The 14,782-nt window shown below is 35.2% G+C and overlaps 1 long non-coding RNA gene across 1 annotated transcript; it reads right to left on the reverse strand.

Annotated features, from left to right (window-relative positions):
* Nucleotides 1-207: 207 nt before the first annotated feature.
* Nucleotides 208-3,594, reverse strand: LOC115929985. The gene is made up of 3 exons (XR_004066783.1): nt 3,503-3,594; nt 2,905-2,965; nt 208-281 (listed from the first exon to the last, which is right to left on the reverse strand). It is a non-coding gene; the product is annotated as an uncharacterized LOC115929985 (long non-coding RNA).
* Between the last annotated feature and the right edge of the window lie 11,188 nt (nt 3,595-14,782).

A 14,782-nucleotide genomic window follows, 5' to 3' on the forward strand; every position in this document is an offset into this window, starting at 1 on the left:
TATAAACAAATCGAGCTACTCATCAGAAAATTGCACCCGTGGAAAACGGCAGAAAGGAAGATTTGTTTGTAACGAAAGATTCCGCTAAGGTGGTGTTGTTACTGTTACTGCTGGTGCAGTAGTTCCTGCTGGGGTCGCAACGGGGATCGTAACAGCTGGAGCGTCTCCGCCGGTTTCAGTTCCCGTATCTGTACCAGTTCCAGTACCTGTATCCGTACCTGTTTCAGTTGATTCGCTTTCGCTACTACTTGATGCGCTGCTTGACCGCTTGTGTCGGCGGCCTGGAAGAAAAAAGACAACCACCTCACTTTATAATATTTGAGTATCCATTTTTGATGTCATTTTTTCTTTTCATGTCAGTCTTTCCTTCGAGATACTATTCAATATTTCACGTATATAATGGAAACGTCTGAACTGTACTTGCATTTCTAAATTGCTGGAGGAAATATACTGAAAATTACCATGCAAAAATATTATCGGCTGTTCTTTGGTATTAAGTACATGCACGTAAACAAGAAAAAACTCATGTGGATAAAATTGTCTGTTGTGCTTTTTACTCAGATGATGTTTTAAGAACTGAGATACTCTTCTCATCAATTCCAACACAATTAAAATGTGTCATCACGAAATTGTATATAAATCTTTCTTTAACAACCCACATAGTGACTGTCCATTCCAAATCTTAACCCCTTTTTCCTTAAGCACAGGTGTAATTTTCAGTGTTACTGGTGTATGAAGCCTGTTTGGTGTTTAATAAACTATTCAAATGTCATTTACAATGCAATAGTAGTTTCGACAGACGCATGTCATTTGCATTTTAAGTATATCAATGGTCGATGTGCATTTGTATCTACATGATTAGAATTAATCAAAATTCAAAGAAACCAAAGAAATACAGGAAAATTGTTCTAAAGAAAGAAAGGGAGGCAGGTGACGGCAGCATTGCAATGTCCGAGCTTTTTACATAGGTTGGTATCGTAAATAAACTTTGCCATTAAGTTTCCAAAATATCTGGCTATCTTTTTAAATATTAATTCTTATTTCCCTGTCGAATGAAAGTTCGTTAGATTACCGTCACAGCTGATGGAGTTTTATGGTTGCAAAATCCGTGTTCCAGCTGTACAAACTCATTGTCAATGACATAATTTTGTACAACGAAAATTATTGGTTTGGAAAAGAACCCGAGGGTGATGGTGAGGCAAAACGTTCGCAATTGTATCACCGACAATTAACCATGGAGTATCTAAAATATTATACTGCCTGATACTTAATTACGGAAGCGTTAAAGTGCCATTCTACTTGACGACATGACGAGATATTTCATCTTGTCAAGTTGACTTAATATTCATATCATGTCGACATGTACAATATTCAACTTACCATGTCGACTTATCAACTTTTATTAGTCGACATGGCGAAATAAATTATCTTGCCAAGTCGACTTCACAAAAGTTCATGTTGTCATGGCGACATAAGTTATCTTGCCAAGTCGACTTCACAAAAAAGTTCATCTCGTAATAGCGACATATTATTATCTCACCAAGTCGACTTCCCAAAAAGTATATGTCGTCATGGCGAGATATGTAGTGTGACGACTATTTCATGCAGCGCGCGTATGACGGGCGGATCGTGCCACTAAATAATATTGGATCGCCCGTCATAGTCGTATAGTTGTATAGTTTCCTGCGTTCTGACTGGTTAAAACCCAAACCTTGAATCCATTCGATGGATGTATAGTTGTATAGTTGTCATCTTTATGGCACGATCCGCCCGTCATACGCGCGCTGCATGAAATAGTCGTCACACTACATATCTCGCCATGACGACAATATAATTTTTGGGAAGTCGACTTGGTGAGATAATTTATGTCGCTATTACGAGATGAACTTTTTTGTGAAGTCGACTTGGCAAGATGATTTATTTCGCCATGACGACATGTATTTTTTTAGAAGTCGACTTGGTAAGATAACTTATGTCGCCATGACAACATGAACTTTTTGTGAAGTCGACTTGGCAAGATAATTTATTTCGCCATGTCGACTAATAAAAGTTGATAAGTCGACATGGTAAGTTAAATATCTTTACATGTCGACATGATATGGATATTAAGTCGACTTGACAAGATGAAATATCTCGTCATGTCGTCAAGTAGAATGGCACTTTAACGCTTCCGTACTTAATGGATAAATTCTTGTTATGCTATTGGAATGACTGCAGTTAGATATAGAATAAAATGTCTAACTTCCTTTATCAAAGTATTTTGGTGCATTAAATGCGATACGTTAGTATAAGGTAGTTCTCATTCTACAGGTACTATGGGCATAGCGAAGGTAATAATACAATACTTGATAGCTACCTGTTTTATACATTTTGAGAGGATTCTAGAGTTTGATATTTATATTCGGTATGACAGACAGTTTTGCGCTCTTTTTATCATGATGTCAATAGCACTGAATTTGATAGTGGCTATATGTAATATTCAGTTTGAAATATATTATATGAGAAATTTAGAGACTTTCGATTTGAAATTTGAAATTTGAATTCAATTTGAATCATTTAATTTTATATCTTCGGAAAGATATCACCTGATTATACTCGGTAAAAAGCATATTATATAGCATTGAAATCATAATTGGTGTAATAGCATAATCATGATGAATTGGAAAACGAAAAGTATCACACAACATGGTTGCAATATAATAATCCATTTCATCCAATCTACGGCACTTGTTAATACAAAATGTTCATCTCTCTCGAGTTTTAGTCAGAGCCAGCAAACGGCTGGGGGAGGGGGAGGGGGAGGGGGGGAGCTACGCTCTTGTACTCCACTATAAAATAATACAGGAATTTGAAATGACCCTGATGACAAAAAACGATTTTAATCGTCTTGGATTTAGGTCTTACCTTCGACAGTAATCAGCATTGCACACAGCAATATACACAGAGTAAACATCATTGGCTTCATCTATGGACAAGAATTGAAAAAGAATGAAGACAATAAAAATAGTATTTTTATAACGTTCCCATATAATTATAATTTTGATTTAATGCATCAAGTCTCCAAATTGACTTTATAGATATACATGGCATCTGAAATCATGCTCCATTCCGAGTGATGACAACGATGCGAGGATAGCAACTGGAAGTGAGGCGATTATTTGAATACATTGGTTTGTATTCTTCTAATTCAGTAAAACCTTGTCTGGCGCTTGGTTTATTTCACTTTTAACGAAATAAATTGGAAAATAAATCTTAAAGTTCGATCTATTGATTCAATAAATATCATCTTAAAGTGATTTAAACTATTTATTTAAATATTCCTGAGAAAGCTGAAACTTAAATTGTGAGTAATATACAAGCAAATGTCAATAACATAGGGAAAATCAAATTCATTCTCTTTAAGCAACGTCTCTTACTCTCAACTAACAAACTTGAATAAGTCGACAACAGCAAAAACGTCTAGATTCAAGTGATGGAAATGAAGAAAAAAATTGTGACTTACTTTGATTAAAGTGATATCGTTCCAAAGCTACGACGAAATGACTGGACGCTTAGATAACTTATCTAAGAGTATCTCTAATCGATGCGAATACAACCTGTTTGATATCTGTCAAAACTCTGGTGCTTATATAGTAAAATATCCAATGTTTTTACACAATCATGATAATAAGGACACATGTATCATTTTAACCTTGCTGTCATATTCAGTTTTTAATCCATTCGTCAACCAGACTTCAAGCAAAGAGCCGGAAATACTTTAAGACAGGTGACAACAACTTCGCCAAAACTGTTTACAAAAGACACAATAAATCTATGAGATCAATATCCATGACACGTGACTAGAACTGCCAAACATAACCCTGATTGATCGTTGGAAGGTTAAAGAAAAACATTCTAAGAGTTTCTGTGGTTTATAGGGAGATCAAGCTTGAATCGGACTAAGTTTGTAATTTTCCCAAGGTTTTAACCCAACTTAATCTTTCCTTAATTTAAACTGCTATAATCGAGATATAAAATGTTAAAGGCACTTGGTAACATTGTTCAGATGAGAGTAAATGGTGCTAAGGTAATGACTTCAATGCTTGATGTACTCTATTATAGATAATCCGAAAGTTTGAGTGAAAACAGACCATTATTAATGATAAAAATTGGGAAAAACTGATCTGATCGATTCCAGAATTCTTCCTACTCTATTATTATAATTTTTGTTAAATTTTAGGGGAATGTAAATTGTCACAAAGCAATAAATTGGCTCTATATACCATTCCAAACATTTAAGTGTTGAAAGATTGTTAAAAGCCTATTTTATGTCTTATTTTCATGGGAAAATGGTTGGGAAAATTTAAAAATTGATTGGGAGAATCTAGTGTTATAGAGGCTAGCTGTTGCACAGTGAAATCTTCAGTGAAAACCATAAATATCTTTGTGGTTTGAGAGTTTTATTTTTGCATGTTAGAGGGTTAGTACGGTATAGAAGGAATATGATAAGTAGCATTTCATAAAAAAATTGTTTTTTCATCAACCTTCAACGATGTTACCGAGTCACTTTAAGCTCTGCTATCGAGAATAAAAATGTTCTTTTATATTACGTCTGGAAAGAGAATTGAACAAAGCCACAAGAAGAAAGGCGATTCAATTGCTGAAGTCAGGGGCGTATGCAGGGGGGGGGGGTTTGGGGGTATTATTATGTGTGTAAACCCCCCAAAAAAAACTAAAACCCCCCCCCTTTGTTTTTGTTTTTTTGTTTTTTTTAATTTAAAAAAAAAAATTATGCCCACGGCTAACGTAAAGTGACCTTACCCCCCCCCCCCCACCAAAGAAAAAAAATTTCAAATTTTCAAATTTCAAGACCAAAAAAAAAAAAAGTGTCCGCTTACCCCCCCCCCCCCCCCCCCCCCCCCCCCCCCCCCCCCCCCACTGAGCGACTTTTCGGTTGGCTGAGTCGTTGCGAATTTTTTTTTTTGGACTATTTTCGGCCGGCGCGATTTTTAAATTTTCGGGGAAAAATCCTGCGTACGCCCCTGGCTGAAGTACTCTATAATTTTCTGTTCATATCGTTCATTTATGTTTAGTTACCTTGAACACAAAAAGAAATACAAATTCACAATTGCACCACAAACAGCAACATGGCTGCAACTCTATATGAAATTTAAAAAGTAACACAAAGATTCATATTTTCAGCCTGGAATAGTGTAATTATGAACCTAAACAAGTGAGAATGTGCTTCTAAAAGGTTACAGGATGTTATCGCTTAATACTGACATGCCCGGGGCTAGATGCTCCTATTGCACCGATTTAGGGATGCAAATTTAAACTTTTTTTTTTCATTTTAAAAACAAGGACTGCGTTATCTCATGCATAAATAGTAATGTGTTTTACATGAACACCAACATATAAAATTGTATCAGAGTGCACAACTCAAGGTCAACGGTGTTCTCTCTGACGAACTTATCACAACAATTGGTACCCCACAAGGGTGTGTCCTCTCTGTGACCCTATTTACCCTGTACACCAATGACTGTATATCTAATTCTCCATCTGTTAACATACTTAAATATGCAGATGATACAGTAATAGTAGGATTGATCGAAACTGAAAATGAACTTGATTACAGAGCTACTATTTCCATGTTCGAAAATTGGTGTAGGGAAAACTATTTACTGCTGAACTCAAAGAAAACAAAAGAAATTGTTTTTGACTTGGCAAAAGAAAGCTTTTGAACCCATCGATAGACCTGTATACTTTAATGATGATACCATTGAGAATGTTGACAGTTATAGATACCTAGGTACAGAAATCGACAATAAGCTGTCTTGGGAAGAGAAGTCAAAGCGCACACTAACAAAATGCAACCAGCGCTTATATTTTCTTAGAAAGTTAAAGTTCTTTCATGTGAACGATAGAATTCTGTTTCTCTTTTACCAGTCGATAATTCAGAGTACTATCTGGTTTAACAATGCAAGGCAAAGTGACAAACAAAAGCTGAGAAGGGTTGTAAAACAAGCCAGCAAAATAATGAACCATACTGTTGACCTAGATGAAGTCTGTAAGGAGAGAGTAGTATCTAAGGCCCTATCCATTATGTCTGATCTTAAGTTTGAGATCTGTTAAAGCAAGAACTAGTCGCCGCATTAATTCATTCATTCCACTTTCCATAAGAGTAGTTAATGAAACCCAGTAAAGAATAGAGAGTGTGAAAACCATGCAAAATACCCTCATTGACATGTTACACGAATATATATATTGTTTTAGTATACTTACTTTACTGTTGTACCCCTACTGTTATACCATATCAAGAAATAATTTTTAACACAAAATACCTACTTCAGATTAGAGCATATACGAATTTAAAACAAATGGAGGGTATGTAAGAAGAAAGAATGAAGAAGAAGAAGAAGAAGAAGAAGAAGAAGAAGAAGAAGAAGAAAGAGTATTTAAATGTATATTCATCATGACCATGTATATTATATCAAATGTATACTAAAACAGGGCCCTATGAATGTCAATTATATGTTGTTTCTATGTTCATATGTTGAAGTAAGATTGTTCATGTGCATATAAACAATTATCCTTTATGGACACAATAAAGATATGAAATGAAATGAAATGAAACTCAATGTTTATCAAGTTATCAAAATTTATCGCAATTATAGTATATTATAGCACTTTTACATATTGATATGAGTTCATATTTAAATTTCCTTTTACATAGAATACCTTTCTTTCCAGGAATTCACTTGCCAAATCATCATGTTTTCAAGGACGTAGTAGTAAAGACTGATAACAGAGACTGGTGTCATTAAAAAAGAAGCATATTGTCGAACAACCTAATAAGAGTTATTAGGCCCATGGTATAACGATTTGATTTGACTTCGTAAACGGGGTAAGAGAGATAGATAGAGAGAGAGAGAGAGGGGGGGGGGGGGGAGAGAAGGAGATCGAAAAGGAGACGAAAAGAGAGAGCAGGAAAGATATGGTAGAAAGAAAGAAAAAATGGGACCACTTGCATGAGAATAAGGAACGAGATAGACAAACAAAAGGTCTAGCTAATTCAGAAATAATTTCATAATGTTCCAAAGGGGGTATAGGGGTTGATAATTGCATCAGAAGACCACCTTCAAAAAGATTTTGTTTTAATTTTTGCTGTTGAAATCATGAGTCAATTGGCTTTACTATTGCATGATATTTAGAAGAATTTATGTTTCAATGGATCAGGTATCGACATTGATATGATAATAATATTAAAGACCGTCAATACTACTGGGCCAGAAGGGATTAGACCACACAATGAGGTCACTGACAGGTGGCTATCTCATTAACTCAGCTCTCAACTAACATAAGAAAAAGAGGATCATGGGGGGACCAACAGGCACCAATTGGGGAAGTTTTCTATATAGAGGGAGCAAGTAGCTACAAGTAGGACAGTGGGGCTTTAATAATAATATTCAGCTTTTATATAGCGCTCAATACATCTCGGGTGTCTCTATAAAGCGCTTTACAGATATACTATTACCCCGGTCATTGGATTCGGTGCTTGCCCGCACACACTGTGTGCACAATCTCCACTCCCTGGGGAGCATTCCAGCCAGGCGTTATATACATGACGCTGACATGTCAATGCCATATATTTTCTTAAGCGGTAAACATCTACACTACCAATTTAGACAGATAATTGAAAGTCAGCATCGTTATGAGCATGATCGAAGGACAATATTATTCCCATATCCCTCTTGTCTTCTTATCTCGATAACAAAGATAAGAAGTTTAAGTAATATAGATATTGTGCACGATCAGTGGATAAAAATTAACGAACGTCTAGTAGCGAGCAAAAATTGTCGAGAGGAAATTATGATTACCATGCATCATGTGATGATTGATAGGCCATCACGTGTTCTATTGTCGCACCTTTGCCAAGTTTAAGGAACTTTTTTGTCAGGAAAAAAAGATGACATGAACTATATCCACCCCTTGGGTTTGGCATGGCTTAACGGCAACCCTGCCAAATTGTAAAATCATGGTTGATTGAAGGTTCCTGTTCACCCGAGCAAAGTGTACTCTGCTATTCAGCATGTTCATTAATAATGTTGTTAATTTTTCGTTTTTTAATACGATTAATTAACCAACAATCGAGAGCTATAAATCAAAGTGCATGGTTCAGGTTGATAATAATTAATTCAATAAAGACGAGAAATAAAGGGTCAGTACTTTCTATCAATGCAATATCAAGGTAAGTATTAAATATGATCGTGATGATGAGATACAACCACAAATTAAACTTGAATATGTGTAAATGACAGACTGAATTTTCTCCTTGCAAAGATGAGCAAGATTTGAGAAAAATCTTCTTCTGAAGATTGATAACCAATTTATCTTTTATCACACTTTCTTTCACTTGAATAAAGTCAGAGTCATACAGGTTTGAAAAATATGGCAGATACGCAACGATCTGTTTGCCTGTATGCTTCATATATTTACATTATTGCATATCGACGTTTTGCAGAAAACATCACACAGGTAAGACAATTCAATATTTTAATATTACATTGTCTTTACGATACGATATCATATTATCTCGAGCATTTAATACCGACTTGTTTCAATTGTTTGAAATGTTATATGATACAGCAAAATAATTAACAAAAAACGAACTCCTCACAAACTTCCCAGTACGTTTGACAAAATGTTACGAAAAGTGTCCAATGGATAAAATTGTTACAGAAACTGTTGATAAAACCGGTCCAAGACTTTTTTTTTTATAAATTGTCTAACCAAACTGACGAAAAATAGTCCACTAGAAGAGGGCTTGGGACAACGTTTTTGTGATAATGAATTAGAGTTAAATTTGATGACACTTTCTTCATTCAGAAGCCAACGCTCACTTTTATGTAATGAACTGTTAATTGTTATCTAATATACTTTAAATTTCTTCTGATTCAGATGATGACCCTTGGCTGTTTCAGATTCGCAATGCTTGTCTTATTTTGTATTTCATCAGCTGAGATGAGAAAACATCACACAGTTTCAAATGGTAAGATCAGAATGTTTATTTGCTATGTACAAGAAAATGGATAGTTTACACTTGACAAATAATCATGGTGAGGAAATTGATGTATACATGTATAGTAGTAATAAGAAATAAATTATTGTACTAGGAGGAGATAGGATTAGAAAGAGAGAGGGGGGGGGTGAGAGAATGAAGATACAAATAATCAGTGACGGTGAAAGAGAGGAGGGAATGGAAGAAAGAAGAGAATGGTTGTAAATACAACTCTTTCATCATTGCAAGACCTACATTGAAAATGTCTATCATGTTTGCTTTCAACAGAAATACCAACAAGGCGTCATGATGTAATTTCCTCATCTACCAGTACATCGGGGGAATTTATATTTCTGTCTAAAGGGATAGGTGTCACGACTTCTACAACTGCACCAACAACCACTGCTGGAAAAACAACAACGTACGCATCTGCTATAACCACGACAAAGTATCTTACAACGATTCGGAAGATAGCAACAGCAGCTTTTGCAACATCTAACGCAAGAAGCAGTTCGGTTGCCATGACAACATTGCATCCAATGACAAGGAGATCGACCACATCCATCACTCAAGCAACCCGGACACAAACAGCAACACCTCTGACAACTCCTACCGTTACCTTGCTAACATCAACAACAATTTCAACCAGCCTTAGACTAACAACTACTCTGACGGAGTCGCCACCTCAAACAACACCAGAAACAACCATGCCGATAAAAACAGGGACGACCATCCGACGAGGCGATTTAGGATAATGATTTTGCTCTTCAATGAATCTCCTGCATTCACCCCGTTACCCCGGCTAAATTTCCCAAGACCTATACAGTAAAGTTGATCTCATGGGCTTTCTAAGTTATCACAAATTCTGCAAGATCGACGGCCCATGAGACCGACACAATGTCGGTTTCACGGACTTTCTGAAAGGTTCATTAGACCGACAGGTGTACTGCCAATTTCATGGGCTGTCGGTCTACTGGGATGTACTGTTTACCCAAACTATGCTGTGCTGATTCGGTCAGCTATTTTCTGATTTTGTTTTTGTGTTATCTTTTTTTGTTTAATCTATTTATTCATTAATTAATTTGTATTATTATTATTATTTATTTATTTATTTTTTTCGGGGGGGGGTGAAGAATTAAGCCCTGAACTGATAACTGCCATGACAGGTACAGGCATCGACAGTTGGAAAGATTATCTCATAGTTGGAAAACACTTGTTATAATATTGTATTGAACGCTCCGTTTATGTCGTCACGTTTCTATTTTCCTGATGAACTATAATTTTCGATTTTGGCCGTGCTATCTAATCATTTCCTCTTAATCATGATTACGACCTGAGCCAAATGAGATTGAACAATAAATTCGCTTTGTCAAGTTCGACTGTGTAATGCATGCATAACAAGTATAATGACTGCCAAAATGTTGACGGATCAGTAATATTGTTTACAAACAAAATGAGATCAAGGCTTACTTTGATACATGCACCACACCCAAACAATATGAGCAGACTGCCTTATAAAACAAGGCTTGGCACACTTCTTTACTCAAAACAAAATCATACTATTTTTGCTGCGATTTTCAAAAGGACACAGTGCAACAAAGTGCTGTTTGATTCTCATTTATTTAGGCCTGTCTATCAATTTATTTATTTGTATTTATTTATTTATTTCTATATGTGTTCGTTCATTGATTGTTTCATTTATTTATTTATTCAATTATTTATCTCCATGTTTTGTTTCCTTATTTAAGTAGTGAATTAGCTAGTCAGTCAGTCAGTCAGTTTTAATAGTGATTTGTTTTAAACAAAAAATCTTTCATTCCTTTATTTTGTGTTTGATTCATCGTTTAATTCATGGAAGAAACTCCTTCTGACATGCATTCAAAGTTTCATTTGATATGTCTTTAGATTTCCATATGTTGAGGAGCCTTAAATATCTGTGTTTAGTTTCAAGATACATTTAAGGGAAATCCAACCTTGATAGCAAACTACTCCATGCAGAATGCAGAAAAATCAGAATGAAATTAGACAAACAAATGAGAAAGTAACGAAAATTAAAAAAAGTGAATCGGGAATATCTCTGCGAAGTAGTGGCGGACAACTTTACCATTTGTTTCAACACCTAAAATCACTAAAACTTCATTTTATTTTAAAAGTGTATGAGTCAGGACTCAGGAGGGTCTTTTCTCTATAAAGGAGCTATACTTATACAACATTAAATGCATGATATATTTTGAGTAGTGCCTCAAAGAAGAAGGCACTTTCGAGAAAAACAGAAATTAACGAACGGGGGAGTTTATATTATGTGAGTGCGTCACAATCCACTGACCAAACTACCAATTTGAGATTCGCATATAATTTGTGACCTTCTGTTTCGAATATTCATAACTTTTTCATCGTTTGTCTGATTTATTTCAAACTCTCGCCGTTCTGTTTTCTTATTTTCAGCATTAATTCATACACCGAACTTATTAGAAGGGTTGGATTGCCCTTTGAAATGCATTTAATAGAAAAGGAAAATGTTAAGAAAAGATCAGAGAAAATTGAAGAAGCCAAATCATATTAATCACCGTTAACTAGAACACTGATAATAAATGTACACAATTTCAAATTCTGACATCTATTTCAATTCATCATTTGGCCTATCCTTGATTTGTATGTTTACGTACTCTAATCTTAATTGTTTAACTCAATAGTACTTGTGTCTTTGTGAGCCCTTGCGTGTAATTGTCAATTTGAATTTTCAAATTGAATCATCCCATTATATAAGCCGCATTTTTGCCCGTACTGTAACCATGGTCAGAGTGAACGACAGAGAGTCAGTTTTCGCTACAGTGCCCTCTCCTGGTTAGTCATAAACAAAATAGGTATTACACTCGTCGAAATCAAGTTTGCATGATACATTGATAATTTTCGTGAGTCTCCGTGAACCTTCATAATGGCTTATTTTTCGATTTATTTTTTTATCGTATGAAATCTCCCTCTCACTCAATCCCTCTCCCCTTCTCTCCCTCTCTCTCTCTCTCTCTCTTTCTCTCTCTCTCTCTCTCTCTCTCTCTCTCTCTTAACAATCTCTCTCTCTATATATATCTTTCCTTTACTTTCCCACGTTTTATCGATCTCCTATCTCTCTCCGCCTTCATTCACTGGAAGAAAATATTAGCTAAGTTCAATTATTATTATCAATATTATTATTATCATTATTATTGAATCAAGTTTCTTGTCGTTAATCATCTCCACACAAGAGAGAGAGAGGCCCATATATATTGCTATTGTATGTAGGATGTCGCTGTCTATTGCCATTTGAATCAAGTAGCATGTTGTTATTCTTTAGTTTTCCGGCAAGCCCACACCTTCCCTAAATGCACACACTATATTACACACACATACACACACACGCATCAACGCATGCGCGCACACACACCCTACAAGAGATATTAATAACTACTCAAAAATCATGTGTCAGAAATATGTAATGTGAGTAATTTAACAGAGTCAAACAGAAAAGTTATCACTGAGCGGCCTCAGTATTTCAAGGGCAAGGTTTTGATTCACGTCGAAAGTGATACTCATACTCTCTTGAAGTCTCAATGGTACTCCAGCATGCATGCAATCGAGGGCAGACAATGAACGATGTGTTATTGTCATTGTGTAGTACAGGACTATTAACATAAGAGGAGTATAGGCACATATTTATATGTTCGATTCACACTTTTAGTTTTTGTTCGTTTTATTGAGGCAGGGTTTAAGTTGATTCTGAATTGTGTAGTACAGGGCTATTAACATTAGTTTAAAGAGGAACATAGGCACATATTATTATGTTCGATTCACACTCTTTGTTTCAGTTCGTGTTATTGAAACAGGGTTTAAGTTGATCCTGAATTACATATGCCTTTATCAAAACAAGTGTAACATTAAAATATAATTCCATATTTATTATTTTGAATGAGGTATTATTATTTTGTATAACAAATATCAATTCACGGATCAAATAAATTTGATTGAAAGTTCACCTTTCATTTAGAAACATTCGATTGAGACATACGAATGTCTGTGTTTTGTATCATTATGTAAAGCTTGAGTGTTGGTGGTTCAATATTGTTGACGATATTAACTATCGTGATGATGGAGATGTAACTAGTGGTGGCGTTGGTGGTGGAGGTGATTACAGCGTTGATGATGATGGTGATGATTATAATGATGATAATGATGATTGTGTTGATAATACTATCGAGAATGATGATGATTCTTGGGATAACATGGTGACTATGATTATAAGGCAACAAAGTTTAATATTAAAGACTGGTAAGAAAGGCTGACGCGATATGAAAATAAAGCTCTCAAGATATTGATGGTGGTATTGATTATAAAAACAAAATTCATCTCCTCTTAAAAAATTGAAAATTGCTATACGTTAGATAGAAAAATATCTTTATAGAACAGTATTGTTCTGTAACGGATATTGATCGAAATTGTGAGTTTTCCTGTCTAGAATATTAATTTCCAGGCCACTTCCTTTCGATAATTATCATATCAGTTTGTACGTAAAGTAATCTCTTTATCTCTTCCATTGTTTCTTCTTTCTCCTCCCATACCCTCACTCTCACTCTCTCTCTCTCTCTCCCTCTCTCTCCCCTCTCTCTCTCTCTCTCTCTCTCTCTCTCTCTCTCTCTCTCTCTCTCTCTCTCTCTCAATACCAATCATCCTCTCTTTCTCTAAACCCCTCCCTTTACACTCTTTCATTTTCCAACTTTTTTCCAATCACCCCCCCCCCCCCCCATTGTGCGCTCTTGATCCCTTTCGTCATTGCTTTTACATTTTTCTTTTGTTTGTCTGTTTTCTTTCCGTTTCTTTGCAAATATGCAATAAGTCTTCCTCCCATTGCCTCTGTCTTTATAACCATCCATGTTGCCATCAGACTTTGTATGTATGTATGTATGTATGTATCTATCTATCTATCTATCTTTCTTTCTATCCATCCATCTATCCAACTATTCACTTCATTATTTATATCTCTGTCACATTATATGCTTGCCTACTTCTCATTTGGGGGGCACATCTTTAATGTTGCAAACTATAAATCGATGAAAAATCAGAAAAGCATAAACATAATAATTGTACGGCTTTCACGACCAACTGAAGTCAATTTCACAAAAACGTTATTTTAACCGTTCAGTGTGGACATTTCTGAATAACGACCTGTTTAATTTTTCTTTGGTTAAGGCGTAAGGCGCAAGATTCTTTTCTGGCAACATTTCATATCCTAAAGTTCCACCGGTTAATGGAATAATGGATATACAATCGCTTCAGCAGGTACATAATTATTGCCGGAATATAGCATAAATTCTATGATTGGGTATGGCTATTAGATCATTAAGATCGAAATTGAATATGCTACTTCAGTGAACATTCTACGTTATTAAATGTTTTGGTAACAGGTTGAAGTATAATTCTCGCATGAATTTTATTTAATCAGTTAATGAATTCATTTATTTGTATGGTAATTGATTAAGATTTTCGCAATGGTCATTACAAAATCATATTTTATCAAATTCTCTTTACAATATGACTTTACTAATAGTGAGACAGGTAGATTCTTTTATTTTTGCAGGTTATTAAGAATTATTAGATTAATGCGGTTAATTGAATTCAACTAAACATATAATCCACATTGTCTCTTGCAATATGTTTGCTATAAATATGGGTAATATGAGAGGTATGAATTCATTCGACAAGATACTTGAAGTA

The sequence above is a fragment of the Strongylocentrotus purpuratus genome, unplaced genomic scaffold (genome assembly GCF_000002235.5).
Source record: "Strongylocentrotus purpuratus isolate Spur 01 unplaced genomic scaffold, Spur_5.0 spur5_scaffold_6, whole genome shotgun sequence".
Lineage (NCBI taxonomy): Eukaryota > Metazoa > Echinodermata > Echinoidea > Camarodonta > Strongylocentrotidae > Strongylocentrotus > Strongylocentrotus purpuratus.